Source organism: Triticum aestivum, chromosome 1B (genome assembly GCF_018294505.1).
Source record: "Triticum aestivum cultivar Chinese Spring chromosome 1B, IWGSC CS RefSeq v2.1, whole genome shotgun sequence".
Classification (NCBI taxonomy): domain Eukaryota; kingdom Viridiplantae; phylum Streptophyta; class Magnoliopsida; order Poales; family Poaceae; genus Triticum; species Triticum aestivum.
The window spans coordinates 596,908,089-596,925,560 of record NC_057795.1 but is presented as its reverse complement, the minus strand read 5'-3'; positions in this window follow the sequence as shown (position 1 = coordinate 596,925,560).

Here is a 17,472-nt window from a genome sequence, read left to right as displayed (position 1 = left end):
GCGCCTTCAGGAAGGGTACGACACCAAAGCACCGCCACTGCCGATTCAAAAAAATGATGGTTTTCACCTGGAGCAACCCAAAGGAGGAGAGTAGGCGCAACGCCGCCTTCATGAAGGTAACGACGTCTACGGCTGCCGTCGTCGTTGGCCTAGTGCAAGCCAAACAAGGATTACCCTCTCGCACACACTCTCCGCCTTCGAGACCACCATTGGTCGCTGAACACCGGACACCATGGCGCCGCGCGGCGGCCGTGGCTCTCCCATGCTAGGGGTTTTGGTGGCTTGACGGCCACGGGGAGGAGGAGATGGAAACAGGATTCTTGGAATTTATTAGGCCTTCTTTTTGTGAGACAATGGAATTTATGATCCTGGAAAAGGAAACGACGGTGCCCGTCCGATCCAATGATTATTGTCCACGGGTACAAAATATACGCGGGGCCCCGTGGCCAGAGAGCCCAACAGCGAACCACGCCATACGCAGCGAAGAAAGATGGCAAATACTCCGAAATCACTAATTAAGGAATACTCTTTGCAAAGATCACTCCAACTTTTTAAAGTTGCGATGCGTCACTTGTCGCAACCTGGCAGTTTTCCGTTTTTTCGTAGATCCGTTTATTCAAAATGTTTTATCTCTTAAATCGTGCGTCCAAATCTCGAACCGCTTTTGCCATTGGATTCCTCGCGTCGAGATCTTCAAAAACTAGATCTCATGTTGATAGGTTTTGGCGAATTTTTTTTTTCACGAAAAAACCGGACGAAAAAAATCAAGGAAAAAACCTAACCGGAAACACGGGTTTTTTTCCCTTTTCGAAAGAGGCACGCCCGTGCCTCTGACGAAAGCACAACGTGACGCTGTCGGAAGCAAAACCGTGTCTCTCAAGAAAGAAAAAGAAAACAGAAAACACGTTTTTTCCTTTTCCGAAAGAGGCACGCCCGTGCCTCTCGCGAAAGCACAACTGTGCCTCTCGCGGAAGCAAAACCGTGCCTCTCGCGAAAAAAAAACACATTTTTTCCCTTTCCGAAAGAGGCACGCCCGTGCCTCTCGCGAAAGCACAACCGTGCCTCTGGCGGAAGCAAAACCGTGCCTCTCGCGAAAGGAAAAAAAAACAGAAAACGTGTTTTTTTTTCGAAAGAGGCACGTCCGTGCCTCTCGCGAAAAAAATTTACTTTTTTGCGCAAAAAAATTATTTTTTTCAAAAATAAAATTTGGTCGAAAAGCTAGGGAAGACCGGTAGAAAACCAAAACGTTAAAAAAACAAAAAAAACTTTTAAAAAGCCGAAAACGCGTGCGTAAAAAAAATCGTAGGGAGCACCCAAAGCGTGACACATGGCGAATGGTTGTGAACGCGCCAAGTGGCGCTGATCGTTGCGAGGCTCCCGAAGGAGCGCTCGTTAATTAGTTGCTCCCCAAATACTCACTCCGTTCTGAATTACTTGTCACAGAAATGGATGTATCTAGACATTTTTTAGTTCTAGATACATCCATTTCTACGACAAGTAATTCCGAACGGAGGGAGTACTATTTAGCGCTCGACGCGCTGGTGCGTTTGTTAATGCTACGCGGCACTCAGGCGCCTTCTGTATTGGGCCGATCCAGATAAGCTTCCGCCGTTTCTGTTTTAGGAAGCTACTAGATGCTTCCTGTTCATCATCTCCAAAAAAAAGATGCTTCCTGTTTTTTAGGTTTTCTGCTACGAATTTTTTACCAATATTTCTGGTTTTAATTTTTATTAATTCATAAATTTTGTTTTTGTTTTTTTCCTTTAAAAATATTTTTCATTTTCATTCTCGTTTTTCATTTTTCATTTTACCCCTTTTTCTATTTTTATTTATTTTTATGAATATTGTTTTCAAATCTATGGACCTTTTCAAAATTTTAATTTTTTTAAAGTTTATGAAACTTTTTCAAATAAGAGAAATCCGATAATTTTTGAAATACGCAAAATTTTCTGAATCAACAAACTTTAAAACATTCATGAACCTTTTTAAAATTAATGAACGTTTTTTAAACTAATGAAAGTTTTTAAATTTGTGAACTTTTTCCGAATTCATAAATTTAGAAAAAATGTGTTAGCATTATTTAATTCGTGAAGTTTCCAAATTTACCACTTTTCAAATTCATGAAATTTTTTCAAATGGATCAACCTTTTCAAATTTATGATCATTTTTTTTAATTTCTGAACTTTTTCCAAATGCGTGAACATTTATTCAAATCCAAAAAACTTTTATCAATTGATGAACCTTTTTCTTCAGATTCATGAACCTTTTCTCAAATTGGTGACCATTTTCCAATTGTATGGACTTTTTTCAAACTCGTAAACCATTTTTTTAATTATTGTGTTTTTTTATTTCATGAACCTTTTTTGAATACCACCCATAAACGCTCCAAGTTAATGGTCATCGTTGTGATAACAACCCACTACCTCTTGTTTCCGCCATGCAATTATACCACATAAGCAAGTCATGCATGCAGGTCGTAATTTTTTTTTTCCATTACTCTATGCATGTAGTGGTACCGCATCGTCAATTCATGCATGTTGGTCCTACCAATATAATTCACCCTTCACAATTTTGTTAGAAATGATATTCTTGTAACTATATATGTATTCTTTTTTTATATACTCCACCTATTTTTGTTATTTATTATAAGCTTACATTTGCTTTTCATTAGTTTTAAAAAACATTAGTAAGTTTTTGTGCATTTCATTTAACATGGTTCCTGCTGCAACAAACATGGCATCATCTAGTTACTCAAATGGCCCTCATTCAAAAGAGTATGTTGTGGCGGCTTTTCCTCTACTCCACTCAAACCACCTAACGCCATGCCCGCAAATTGAATGGGAGCTCGCGACTCCGATTGCCCGTTCAGCCAAGAGAGCTAGTGATCCACCAATGTTTAAACTAACATTTAAATGCTAACTTTCTTTTCTCAAAATGAAGACAAAAGATTCATCGCATCAATTATTTACGGAGTTGGACAAGACTTTCCAAGAATTTTTTTTTTGAAAATTTACTACTCACATTTTGAATGGTTACGACTGATACGTTATTGTTGAGTATCATGACTATTTAGAAAACATAGGACATATTAGGATTTGTTCTAACTTGTCTTCTATTCCAAGATGGTCATGTGCTCCTATATATATATGCCCAAGAAACTCAAGCAATACATAATCAATTCCATCAAATCCTATCCCCGATCCAAACCCTAGCCGCCGCTGCTTCCGCACCGCGCCGCCCCTCGGGGGCGGTCGATCTCCATGATTGCCACTGGGGGGCATGCCACTGCACATATGTTTCGCCCATCGATCGTATTGAAATGAGCTCTCTCATTGAAATGAGGTGTTCAACCATTTTTCAAGGAGCTTTCTCATTGGAATGAGGTGTTCAAAATCCTTTGTTCTTTATTTTGATTGGTCAATGGTTTTATAAAATTAATCGGCGGCAACCAGCTTACAAAAAAATACCAGTCTTGCACTCTCATCAACTGACAAGAAATAAGTGCAAATATGCAACACTGTAGCACCAATATGATTTTGGGAGTACCTATTTTTTATTTAGTCAATAACACTAGTAGAAAACAGGGCTTTGGTCCAGGTCGGGTTAGCCCATTAGTCCCGGATCAGTCATGAACCGGGACTAATGTGAGCATTGGTCCCGGTTCATGCGGCAAAGGCATTAGTCCCGGTTCAAATGGGACCTTTAGTCCCGGTTGGTGCCACGAACCGGTACTAATGGAGTTTGAGGCATTAGTATCGGTTCGTGGCACGAACCTGTACTAAAGGTCCCAGTTTCAAACTGTACCCCCCCCCCCCACCCCCATGTGGATCGCCTTTTCAATTTTGTAAAAAGCAAAAGAAAATGATAAAAACTTCAAAAATTAAAATCCTTCGAGATGTAGTTATGTTACTACATCTACTAGTTAGGAAAATTTAAAAACTTAAATTTGGACATGTTTTGCAAAAAGTGCAGGGAAAATGTAAAACAGCTATAACTTCTGCATACTATGTCAGAAAAAAAACGTATAATATATCAAAATGTTCAGCACGAAAATCCGCATCCGATTTTGACGGCCTACGGCGTGTTTGCAAATTTTAAAAGGAAAAAAAGTTATGCGCAAATTTCAGTTTTTTTTGTTAAATCTGGTCAAACTATGGTCAAACTACTTATTCAAGAAGTATTAGTGTTACTAAATAATTATTCAAGGATATTAGTGTTACTAAATAATTATTTCAGTTTTTTTGAAATTTGGTCAAATCTGGTCAAACCGTGGTCAAATTGTGGTCAAACAATGGTCAAACTACTTATTCAAGAAATATTAGTGTTACTAAATAATTATTTTAGTGTTTTTGAATTTTGGTCAAATCTGGTCAAACTGTGGTCAAACTACTTATTCAAGAAATATTAGTGTTACTAAATAATTATTATTTTCTAGAACAATAATTTCAAAATCAAACAGTGAAATGTGTGACTTCATGCTCAAGCTAAATTCCTGAGGGTTAATAGGATTGACATCTTACTATTGTCAGGAAAACAACAAGTGCAGACTTGAAAACGAGGGAGAATAAAACCCGGAAGTTAAGCGTGCCCAGGCTAGAGTAGTGAGATGAGTGACCATCCGGGAAGTTAGATGATTTGGAATGATGAGGGGTGATTAGAGATTAGAGGTTAAATTGAGCAGTGATGAGGGTGATTAGAGATTAGAGGTTAAAAAAATTCAAAAATTTGAAAAAAATAAAAAAATCGAATTTTTTTAAAAAGAAAAGTTTCAAAAAAAAAACATAAAATTTCCTTTAGTACCGGTTGGTGTTACGGGACTAAAGGGGGAGGCTTTAGTAACGACCTTTAGTCCCGGTTCCAGAACCGGGACTAAAGGCCCTTATGAACGGACTGAGATCCAGTGCCTCGCCTCAGGCAAGGCACGCATTATCTTGAGGCTTCAAATCCACCCTCCATCTGCATCTGACGGTCAGAATCAGTCAACACGGAGACAACCTGGTCGTCGACTCATCCTCGTCCTCCTCACGCGCGAGGCAAAATCAGCTCCGCCTTCGCGGGCGGGAACTCGGCTCCGACGCAGAGCTCTACCGCTGTCGGCATCGTGGGGAAGGGGGCCATGGGAGCTTCGGTGGCGGCCACCGGATAAATGATGCCGGCAATCCCCTCCACCCCCATGCCTTCACCTCCCCACCCCGCGCCGCTCTGACGAGGTCCTGGTCCCCACTGCGACGGTGCCCCACCTCAGCTCCGACAACCACCTCAACGGGAAAGGGAGGGAGCTCCTCAGCGCGTTGCGGGAAAGGGGGATGAGGCTGTTGGAAATATGCCCTAGAGGAAATAATAAATTAGTTATTATTATTATATTTCCTTGTTCATGATAATCGTTTATTATCCATGCTATAATTGTATTGATAGGAAACTCAGATACATGTGTGGGTACATAGACAACACCATGTCCCTAGTAAGCCTCTAGTTGACTAGCTCGTTGATCAATAGATGGTTACGGTTTCCTGACCATGGACATTGGATGTCGTTGATAACGGGATCACATCATTAGGAGAATGATGTGATGGACAAGACCCAATCCTAAGCCTAGCACAAAGATCGTGTAGTTCGTATGCTAAAGCTTTTCTAATGTCAAGTATCATTTCCTTAGACCATGAGATTGTGCAACTCCCTGATACCGTAGGAATGCTTTGGGTGTACCAAACGTCACAACATAACTGGGTGGCTATAAAGGTGCACTACGGGTATCTCCAAAAGTGTCTGTTGGGTTGGCACGAATCGAGACTGGGATTTGTCACTTTGGTTGACGGAGAGGTATCTCTGGGCCCACTCGGTAGGACATCATCATAATGTGCACAAGGTGACCAAGGGGTTGATCACAGGATGATGTGTTACGGAACGAGTAAAGAGACTTGCCGGTAACGAGATTGAACAAGGTATCGGCATACCGACGATCGAATCTCGGGCAAGTACAATGCCGCTAGACAAAGGGAATTGTATATGGGATTGATTGAGTCCTCGACATCGTGGTTCATCCGATGAGATCATCGTGGAACATGTGGGAGCCAACATGGGTATCCATATCCCGCTGTTGGTTATTGACCGGAGAACGTCTCGGTCATGTCTGCATGGTTCCCGAACCCGTAGGGTCTACACACTTAAGGTTCGATGACGCTAGGGTTATAGGGAATAGATATACGTGGTTACCGAATGTTGTTCGGAGTCCCAGATGAGATCCCGAACGTCACGAGGAGTTCTGGAATGGTCCGAAGGTAAAGATTTGTATATGGGAAGTCCTGTTTTGGTCACCGGAAAAAATTCGGGTGTTATCGATAATGTACCGGGACCACCGGGAGGGTCCCGGGGGTCCCCCAAGTGCGGCCACCGGCCCCAGAGGGCTGCATGGGCCCAGTGTGGGAGGGGACCAGCCCCAGGTGGGCTGGTGCCCCCCCCCCACCAAGGCCCAAGGCGCCTAGGGTTTGGGGGAAACCCTAAAAGGGGGGCGCCCCCTTGCCTTGGGGGGCAAGGCAACCCCCCTGGCCGCCGCCCCCTCCTAAGATTGGATCGAAGGGGGCTGGCCCCCCTCTCCCTTGCCCCTATATATATGTGGGGGGTGGGAGGGCAGCCGCACCCAAGTTCTGGCGCAGCCCTCCCCCTCTCCCAAGTCCTTCTCCTCTCCCGCGATGCTTGGCGAAGCCCTGCTAGAGTGCCACGCTCCTCCACCACCACCAAATTGTCGTGCTGCTGCTGGACGGAGTCTTCCCCAACCTCTCCCTCTCTCCTTGCTGGATCAAGGCATGGAAGACGTCACCGGGCTGTACGTGTGTTGAACGCGGAGGTGTCGTCCGTTCGGCACTAGGATCTCCGGTGATTTGGATCACGATGAGTACGACTCCTTCAACCCCGTTCTCTTGAACCCTTCCGCTTAGCGATCTACAAGGGTATGTAGGTGCACTCCCCTCTCTCTTGTTGCTAGTTTCTCCATAGATAGATCTTCGTGACTCGTAGGAAAATTTTGAATTTCTGCTACGTTCCCCAACAGTGGCATCATGAGCTAGGTCTATTGCGTAGATTCTATGCACGAGTAGAACACAAAGTAGTTGCGGGCATTGATTTTGTTCAATATGCTTACCGTTACTAGTCCAATCTTGATTTGGCGGCATTGTGGGATGAAGCGGCCCGGACCGACCTTACACGTACACTTACGTGAGACAGGTTCCACCGACTGACATGCACTTGTTGCATAAGGTGGCTAGCGGGTACCAGTCTCTCCCACTTTATTCGGATCTGATTCGATGAAAAGGGTCCTTATGAAGGGTAAATAGCAATTGACATGTCACATTGTGGTTTTTGCGTAGGTAAGAAACGTTCTTGCTAGAAACCCATAGCAGCCACGTAAAACATGCAAACAACAATTAGAGGACGTCTAACTTGTTTTTGCAGGGTATGCTATGTGATGTGATATGGCCAAAAACAATGTGATGAATGATATGTGATGTATGAGATTGATCATGTTCTTGTAATAGGAATCACGACTTGCATGTCGATGAGTATGACAACCGGCAGGAGCCACAGGAGTTGTCTTAATTTATTATATGACCTGCGTGTCATTGAACAACGCCATGTAATTACTTTACTTTATTGCTAACCGGTAGCCATAGTAGTAGAAGTAATAGTTGGCGAGACAACTTCATGAAGACACAATGATGGAGATCATGATGATGGAGATCATGGTGTCATGCCGGTGACGATGATGATCGTGGAGCCCCGAAGATGGAGATTAAAAGGAGCAAAATGATATTGGCCATATCATGTCACTTTTTGATTGCATGTGATGTTTATCATGTTTATGCATCTTATTTGCTTAGAACGACGGTAGTAAATAAGATGATCCCTCATTAAAATTTCAAGAAAGTGTTCCCCCTAACTGTGCACCGTTGCGAAAGTTCGTCGTTTCGAAGCACCACGTGATGATCGGGTATGATAGATTCTAACATTCACATACAACGGGTGTAAGACAGATTTACACACGCGAAACACTTAGGTTGACTTGACAAGCCTAGCATGTACAGACATGGCCTCGGAACACAAGAGACCGAAAGGTCGAGCATGAGTCGTATAGTAGATACGATCAACATGAAGATGTTCACCGATGATGACTAGTCCGTCTCCCGTGATGATCGGACACGGCCTAGTTGACTCGGATCATGTAATCACTTAGATGACTAGAGGGATGTCTATCTGAGTGGGAGTTCATAAGATGAACTTAATTATCCTGAACATAGTCAAAAGGTTTTTGCAAATTATGTCGTAGCTCGCACTTTAGTTCTACTGTTTAGATATGTTCCTAGAGAAAATTTAGTTGAAAGTTGATAGTAGCAATTATGCGGACTGGGTCCATAAACTAAGGATTATCCTCGTTGCTTCATAGAAGGCTTATGTCCTTAATGCACCGCTCGGTGTGCTGAACCTCGAACGTCATCTGTGGATCTTGCAAACATTTGACATACACATTTTGATAACTACGTGATAGTTCAGTTAAACGGTTTAGAGTTGAGGAACCAAAGACGATTTCGAAAAGTCGCGGAACATATGAGATGTTTCGAGGGCTGAAATTGGGATTTCAGGCTCGTGCCCACGTCAAGAGGTATAAGACCTCTGACGATTTTCTTAGCCTGCAAACTAAGGGAGAAAACTCAATCGTTGAGCTTGTGCTCAGATGGTCTGAGTACAACAATCACTTGAATCGAGTGGGAGTTGATCTTCCAGATAAGATAGTGATGTTTCTCCAAAGTCATTGCCACCAAGCTGCTAGAGCTTCGTGATGAACTATAACATGTTAGGGATAGATATGATGATCCTTGAGATATTCGCGATGTTTGACACCGCGAAAGTAGAAATCAAGAAGGAGCATCAATTTTTGATGGTTAGTGAAACCACTAGTTTCAAGAAGGGCAAGGGCAAGAAGGGATACTTCATGAAACGGCAAATCAGCTGCTGCTCTAGTGAAGAAACCCAAGGTTGAACCCAAACCCAAGACTAAGTGCTCCTGTAATAAGGGGAACATCCACTGGAGCAGAATTACCCTAGATACTTGGTAGATGAGAAGGCTGGCAAGGTCAATAGAAGTATATTGGATATACATTATGTTAATGTGTACTTTACTAGTCCTCCTAGTAGCACCAGGGTATTAGATACCGGTTTGGTTGCTAAGTGTTAGTAACTCGAAATAAAAGCTATGGAGTAAACGGAGACTAGCTAAAAGTGAGCTCACGATATGTGTTGGAAATGTTTCCAAGGTTGATGTGATCAAGCATCGCACGCTCCCTCTACCATCGAGATTGGTGTTAAACCTAAATAATTGTTATTTGGCATTTGCGATGAGCATAGACATGATTGGATTATGTCTATCGCAATACGGTTATTCATTTAAGGAGAATAATGGTTACTCTGTTTATTTGAATAATACCTTCAATGGTCTTGCACCTAAAATGAATGGTTCATTGAATCTCGATCGTAGTGATACACATTTTCATGCCAAAAGATATAAGATAGTAATGATAGGACCACTTACTTGTGGCACTGCCATGTAAGTCATATTGGTATAAAAACGCATGAAGAAGCTCCATGTTGATGGATCTTTGGACTCACTCGTTTTTGAAAAGTTTGAGACATGCGAGCCATGTCTATTGGTGTATACGCATGAAAAAACTCCATGCAGATGGATCGTTTGGACTCACTTGATTTTGAATCGCTTGAGAAATGCAAATCATACCACATGGGCAAGATGACTGAAAAGCCTAGTTTTCAGTAAAATGGAACAAGATAGCAACTTGTTGGAAGTAACACATTTTGATGTGTGCAGTCCAATGAGTGCTGAGGCATGCAGTGAATATCGTTATGTTCTTACTTCACGGATGATTTAAGTAGATACTGAGTATATTTACTTGATGAAACACAAGTCTGAATTATTGAATGGTTCAAGTAATTTCAGAGTGAAGTTGAAGATCATCGTGATAAGAGGATAAAATGTCTATGATATGATCATAGAGATGAGTATCTGAGTTACGAGCTTTGGCACGCAATTAAGACATTGTGGAAATTGTTTCACAATTAATACCGCCTGGAACACCATAATGTGATGGTGTGTTCGAACATCATATTTGCACCCTATTGGATATAGTGCGTACCATGATGTATCTTATCGAATTACCACTATTGTTCATGGGTTAGGCATTAGAGACAACCGCACTCACTTTCATAGGGCACCATGTAATTCTGTTGAGACGACACCGTTTGAACTATGGTTTGGAGAAACCTAAGTTGTCGTTTCTTAAAAGTTTGGGGCTGCGACGCTTATGTGAAAAAGTTTCAGGTTGATGAGCTCGAACCCAAAGCGGATAAAAATGCATCTTTATAGGACACCCAAAAAAGTTGGGTATACCTCCTATCTCAGATCCGGAAGCAAAAGTAATTGTTTCTAGAAATAGGTCCTTTCTCGAGGAAAAGTTTCTCTCGAAAGAATTGAGTGGGAGGATGGTGGAGACTTGATGAGGTTATTGAACCATCACTTCAACCAGTGTGTAGCAGGGCACAGGAAGTTGTTCATGTGGCACGTACACCAATTGAAGTGGAAGCTGGTGATAGTGATCATGATGCTTCGGATCAAGTCACTACCAGACCTCGTAGGTCGACAAGGACGCGTACTACTTCAGAGTGGTACGCAATCATGTCTTAGAGGTCATGTTGCTAGACAACAATGAAACTACGAGCTATGGAGAAGCGATGGTGGGCACGGATTCCGACGAATGGCTCGAGGCCATAAAATCCGAGAGAGGATCCATGACTTTGGAAGAAATACTTGATGGTCGTAAGGCCATTGGGTACAGATGGATTTTAGAAGAAGACGGACAATGATGGTAAAGTGTCACCATTAAGAAAGCTCGACTTGTCGTTAAGATGTTTTCCGACAAGTTCAAGGAGTTGACTACGGTGAGACTTTCTCACTCGTAGCGATGCTAAGAGTCTGTTGGAATTATATTAGCAATTACTGCATGATTTATGAAATCTTGCAGATAGGATGTCAAAACATTGTTTCCTCGACGATATCCTTGAGGAAAGGTTGTATGTGATACAACCAGAAGGTTTTGTCAATCCTGAAAGATGCTAACAAGTGTGCAGAGCTCCAGTAATCCTTGTAAGGACTGGAGTAGGCATCTCGGAGTTGGAATATACGCTTTGATGAGATGATCAAAGATTTTGGGTTTATGCAAAGTTTATGAGAAACTTGTATTTCCAAAGAAGTGAGTGGAAGCACTATAGAATTTCTGATGAGTATATGTTGTTGACATATTGTTGATCAGAAATGATGTAGAATTTCTAGAAAGCATATAGTGTTGTTTGAAAGGTGTTTTTCAATAGAAAACCTGGATTAAGCTGCTTGAACATTGAGTATCAAGATCTATGAGGATAGATCAAAGACCGCTAAATGGTACTTTCAAATGAGCACATACCTTGACATTATCTTGAAGGTGTTCAAGATGGATCAGTCAAGAAGGAGTTCTTGCCTGAGTTGTAAGGTATGACGTTAAGATTTAAAGCTCGACCACGGCAGAAGAGAGAGAGAAAGGATGAAGGTCGTCCCCTATGCTTCAGACATAGGCTCTATAGTATGCTATGTTGTGTACCGCACCGGAAGTGTGCCTTGCCATGAGTTAGTCAAGGGGTACAAGAATGATCTAGGAATGGGGATCATTGGACAGCGGTCAAAATTGTCCTTGGAGTAAATAAAGGACATGTTTCTCGATTATGGAGGTGATAAAGAGTTCGACGTAAAGGGTTACGTCGATGCAAGCTTTAACACCTATCCGAATGACTCTGAGTAGCAAACCGGATACGTATAGTGGAGCAACCATTTGGAATAGCTCCAAGTGGAGCATGGAAGAAGCATTTACAATATGACATAGAGAATTGCAAAGTACATACGGATCTGAATGTTGCAGACCCGTCGACTAAAACCTCTCTCACAAGCAAAACATGATCAAACCCAAAAACTCATTGAGTCTTAATCACATGGTGATGTGAACTAGTTTAGTGACACTAGTGAACTCTTTGGATGTTGATCACATGGCGATGTGACCTATCAGTGTTAATCACATGGCGATGTGAACTAGATTATTGACTCTAGTGCAAGTGGGAGACTGTTGGAAATATGCCCTAGAGGCAATAATAAATTAGTTATTATTATTATATTTCCTTGTTCATGATAATTGTTTATTATCCATGCTATAATTGTATTGATAGGAAACTCAGATACATGTGTGAGTACATAGACAACACCATGTCCCTAGTAAGCCTCTAGTTGACTAGCTCGTTGATCAATAGATGGTTACGGTTTCCTGACCATGGACATTGGATGTCATTGATAACGGGATCACATCATTAGGAGAATGATGTGATGGACAAGACCCAATCCTAAGCCTAACACAAAGATCGTGTAGTTCGTTTGCTAAAGCTTTTCTAATGTCAAGTATCATTTCCTTAGACCATGAGATTGTGCAACTCCCGGATACCGTAGGAATGCTTTGGGTGTACCAAACGTCACAACATAACTGGGTGGCTATAAAGGTGCACTATGGGTATCTCCGAAAGTGTCTGTTGGGTTGGCACGAATCGAGACTGGGAGTTGTCACTCCGGTTGACGGAGAGGTATCTCTGGGCCCACTCGGTAGGACATCATCATAATGTGCACAAGGTGACCAAGGGGTTTATCATGGGATGATGTGTTATGGAACGAGTAAAGATACTTGCCGGTAACGAGATTGAACAAGGTATCGGCATACCGACGATCGAATCTCGGGCAAGTACAATACCGCTAGACAAAGGGAATTGTATATGGGATTGATTGAGTCCTCGACATCGTGGTTCATCCGATGAGATCATCGTGGAACATGTGGGAGCCAACATGGGTATCCAGATCCCGCTGTTGGTTATTGACCGGAGAACGTCTCGGTCATGTCTGCATGGTTCCCGAACCCGTAGGGTCTACACACTTAAGGTTCGATGACGCTAGGGTTATAGGGAATAGATATACGTGGTTACCGAATGTTGTTCGGAGTCCCAGATGAGATCCCGGACATCACGAGGAGTTCCGGAATGGTCCGGAGGTAAAGATTTATATATGGAAAGTCCTGTTTTGGTCACCGGAAAAGTTTCGGGTGTTATCGGTAATGTACCGGGACCACCAGGAGGGTCCCGGGGGTCCACCAAGTGGGGCCACCGGCCCCAGAGGGCTGCATGGGCCAAGTGTGGGAGGGGACCAGCCTCAGGTGGGCTGGTGCGCCCCCCCCCCCACCAAGGCCCAAGGCGCCTAGGGTTTGGGGGAAACCCTAAAAGGGGGGCGCCCCCTTGCCTTGCGGGGCAAGGCACCCTTGGCCGCCGCCCCCTGCTCAGATTGGATCTGAGGGGGCTGGCCCCCATCTCCCTTGCCCCTATATATATGTGGGGGGTGGGAGGGCAGCCACACCCAAGTTCTGGTGCAGCCCTCCCCCTCTCCCAAGTCCTTCTCCTCTCCCGCGGTGCTTGGCGAAGCCCTGCTAGAGTGCCACGCTCCTCCACCACCACCACGCCGTCGTGCTATTGCGTGACGGAGTCTTTCCCAGCCTCTCCCTCTCTCCTTGCTGGATCAAGGCATGGGAGACGTCACCGGGCTGTACGTGTGTTGAACGCGGAGGTGCCGTCCGTTCGGCACTAGGATCTCCGGTGATTTGGATCACGATGAGTACGACTCCTTCAACCCCGTTCTCTTGAACGCTTCCGCTTAGCGATCTACAAGGGTATGTAGATGCACTCCCCTCTCTCCCGTTGCTAGTTTCTCCATAGATGGATCTTGGTGACTCTTAGGAAAATTTTGAATTTCTGCTACGTTCCCCAACAGAGGCGCTCCGGCTGCTCCTCTAGGGGACTCGTCCTCCAGGTTGAACTCCGGCGGCGTCCACGGGAGGAATCGGCCTGCAGCAGATTCAGTGTAGCTACAAACATAGAACTGTTTGATACTACAGACAGAGAACAATATAGATACTTTGTAGGATTCAACTACAAACAGGTTCAGAGAACAAATCCATTTAACTACAGACAGAGAACAAATTCAGTGTAGCAAGCCTGCAGCAGAAAAGTGTTTGATAGAAAGACTTCAGTACTGGAAAAGGAACTGAAAAAAAGAAGAGTTGAACCTGAGGCATACATTATACAATGAATTAAAAAGTAAACTCAAAATGAATTGAACAATATACAGACTTTGTAGCATTTGCAACTCAAATTCGGCACCAACAAAATCTGTTCTTACATAATTCTTCAAGTAGATAAATTAGGCCAATCTACTTGTACACTTAGGCCATGAAAGACTATAGTCAGCCCAAAATCCAAAATACTATAGTCATCTTTGTCCAAAATACTAGTCAAAATGTCCTAAATACTATCTAACAAGCTTGTACGCGTTAGAACAGATTTTCATCATAAACACCACCAAGGGGAGTCATCAAGAGCTGCGTGTAACTGACAACCATGTTGTTCTCTTGAAGCTCCACATTTGCTCTTTTATCGCCATCATCCTTCTCCACTCTCACTTGAGGCTGTCCACCATCATCCTTCTCCACTCTCACTTGAGGCTATCCACCATCATTTTTCTATTGCTGCTGCCATGAAAGTTTCAGTATTTAGTTTAGCAACGAGTGGCAACAATATATCATGTATAGTTTGAAACATACCTTTGCTCCCTTTTTTTCGACGAGGCAACTTTAGGTGGCTTGCGCTTCCCCTTGAGTAACTTATCAAGCCAGCCTTTCTTTCTCCTCAATTTTTTGATGCAACCTCTTTTTTCTTGAGCTTTGCGGCACTAAGAAACTCACTAGTTAGTTGCACATTTGGGTCAACATTTTCTTGGCCATCGCATGGCTTTTTCATAGCATTCATAGTTGCATCAAGTTTCTCATCTAGTTGTGGACCAACGCAATCAAGTGCATTTTCTAATATCAAACGACACTCTAGAGAGTTGGCTACTTTATGTGCCATAGTGTGAAACTTGTGAGACACACCCTTGTACCAAAGTTGGGCTTCAAACTTTGGATTATCTACCACATTCCTTCCTTGTCTATCTTGTATGATTCCATTGCGTGCTTCTCTAGTCCATCTCTTTAATACATAATGTGTTGGTAATGTCTTTACATTCATCAAGTCAAGAACTTTGAGACCATGTCCACACAATATTCCTGTCCTATTGAACATTCCACAACTACATGAAGCGGTTTTGGTCAAAGGATCACCAATCACTATGCGCTCCTCCTCAAAATGTAAATCACCATGCAAACTCCCAATAGCAACCCCAAATTTATTATTTCCATCCAAGACTCTAGTGCATGCATCCATGGATCTCTCATATTCACCTTGAAAAGATTCCAAGATAATTGGAGTATATTCTTTGCTTGCTAGCACCAACATAGGTGTGTGCATCTTGATTCTTGGCAACTTCTTCCTTTGTTCAAATTCAGATTGCAATTCCTTTGTTCTTTTTACCTCCACCGTCCTCTCAAAATGCATCAAGAACCGAACAATATGAAAATCTGATTTCAAATGGTTTTTCAATGAATTGTTGAAGCTCTCACTAAGTTGTGTACTTCTCACTCCCAAACTGAACACATCTCTCATATAACATTCAGCCCACTTTTCTTTCAACTTGTAGATACTATCTAACCAAGTTTTCTTATGCACTTTATTTCTCATATTGTCAAATGCTTCTTGAAATTCTACTTTGTCCTCATAGCCATACATGCATTCACTAAAATCTGTGATAATATGAGACTATTCCTCTTCTTCTTCATCTTCATGTTCACCGTCCTCTCCATCTTTCTCTTTCCCTCCTTCATTTTTCTCTTCACCCTTCAATGGACATAAATGCTTAACAGCATTCTGCATTATATGAAAGGTGCACAATCCATGATATGATTCCGTGAAGACATTATCTATAGCTTTCCCCATGGCCGCATCTTGATCCGTATAAATAGTTCTAGGTTGGCTCCCATTATGTGCAGCTAGAAAAGTCTCAAAAAGCCATTTAAATGACTCAAATGTTTCATCAAATAGCAATGCCGCGCCAAAAATGGTGGTTTCTCTAAACTGATTGAGCCCAAGAAAAACACCAAATGGCCTATATTCTTTGTTTGTGCCAAAAGTTGTATCAAATGTGACAACGTCACCAAAGTGTGCATAGTCAAGAAGCATTTTTAGCATCAGCCCAAAATATGTTGGCTATATCTTCCTCACAATCCAGCTGCAAAGCATATTGGAAAGATGGGTTCTCGATCATTTTGTCATGAAAATACTTCAACATACTACCAGCCTGACCGTAAGCCAACTCTCTTTGCCGCTTGGTTCGCAAATAATTCTTTTGATCACGACAAGTGTAGCCCAGATTAAATGGTCCACCAACTTTGCGACAAGCAAACTCATGTGCAGCTTGGGGCATTATTCCTGAATCCTCGGCAGCTTCTATTTCAAAAGCTTGTAGTTCGGAAATCTTCCTTTGTGATGCCATCAAGTGACATGTTTGTGGCAATTGAAGGCAATTATTGTGTTCCAACACAATATATGTGACTTCGTAATTTCTTTGCACTCGGTCCAATGATATAATCATGCGAGCTTTGCAATTTTTCCTTGTTTCAGATCGAACACGTTTTGGCTCATGATCCATTGTTATCCCTTTCTCTCGTATACCCTCATTTGAGCAAACAAATGCGCATGAAGTCACTTGACCATCCATCTTACTTACATGCTTGTTTCTCTTCCTCACATCAAACCCAACACGGCCACCATATGCAACCCAAAACACCCAAGCTTCATCTGCATTTCTGAACCTCATACCAACTTGAGGTATTCCCTTGTCAATTTCGCCCATTGCACAACACTCAAATCTTGTCAAATTGCACAACACATCACCCCAATCAGTAATAATTCTGTCAAATAGGAAAGTACACATCAGTGCATCACTCATTTTCATAGAACACATCACAAAATTCAGCTATTGCAAAGAAAGCTACCTGCTGGAGTCGGCATGGAGCTTGATGGCCACTGCTACAGGACCAAATCTGCCACCATGTCAGCGGCTACCAGCAGCACAGACGGAGGGGGCACAACAGCTAGACGGAGGGGATTCTAGGAGGGGTCGGGGGGAGCAGAGGGGGTTGACGCATGGGGCGGTCGGAGCCCGTCGGAGGTGGTGAGGCGGAGGAGCCTGGAGTGGCGGCGGAGGAAGCTGCCGATGGTGTTGTCTTCGGTGGCCGCCACCGGAGCTCGGTCCACTCCTTTTCCCACAGCGGCGGCGGCGGGAGAGCCTGCGAAGCTGTCCCGCGCAATTTCCCCCGCTCCCGCAAACAGAGCTCGTGAAGATGTCTCTCTGTCAGTCTATTCCCTGCG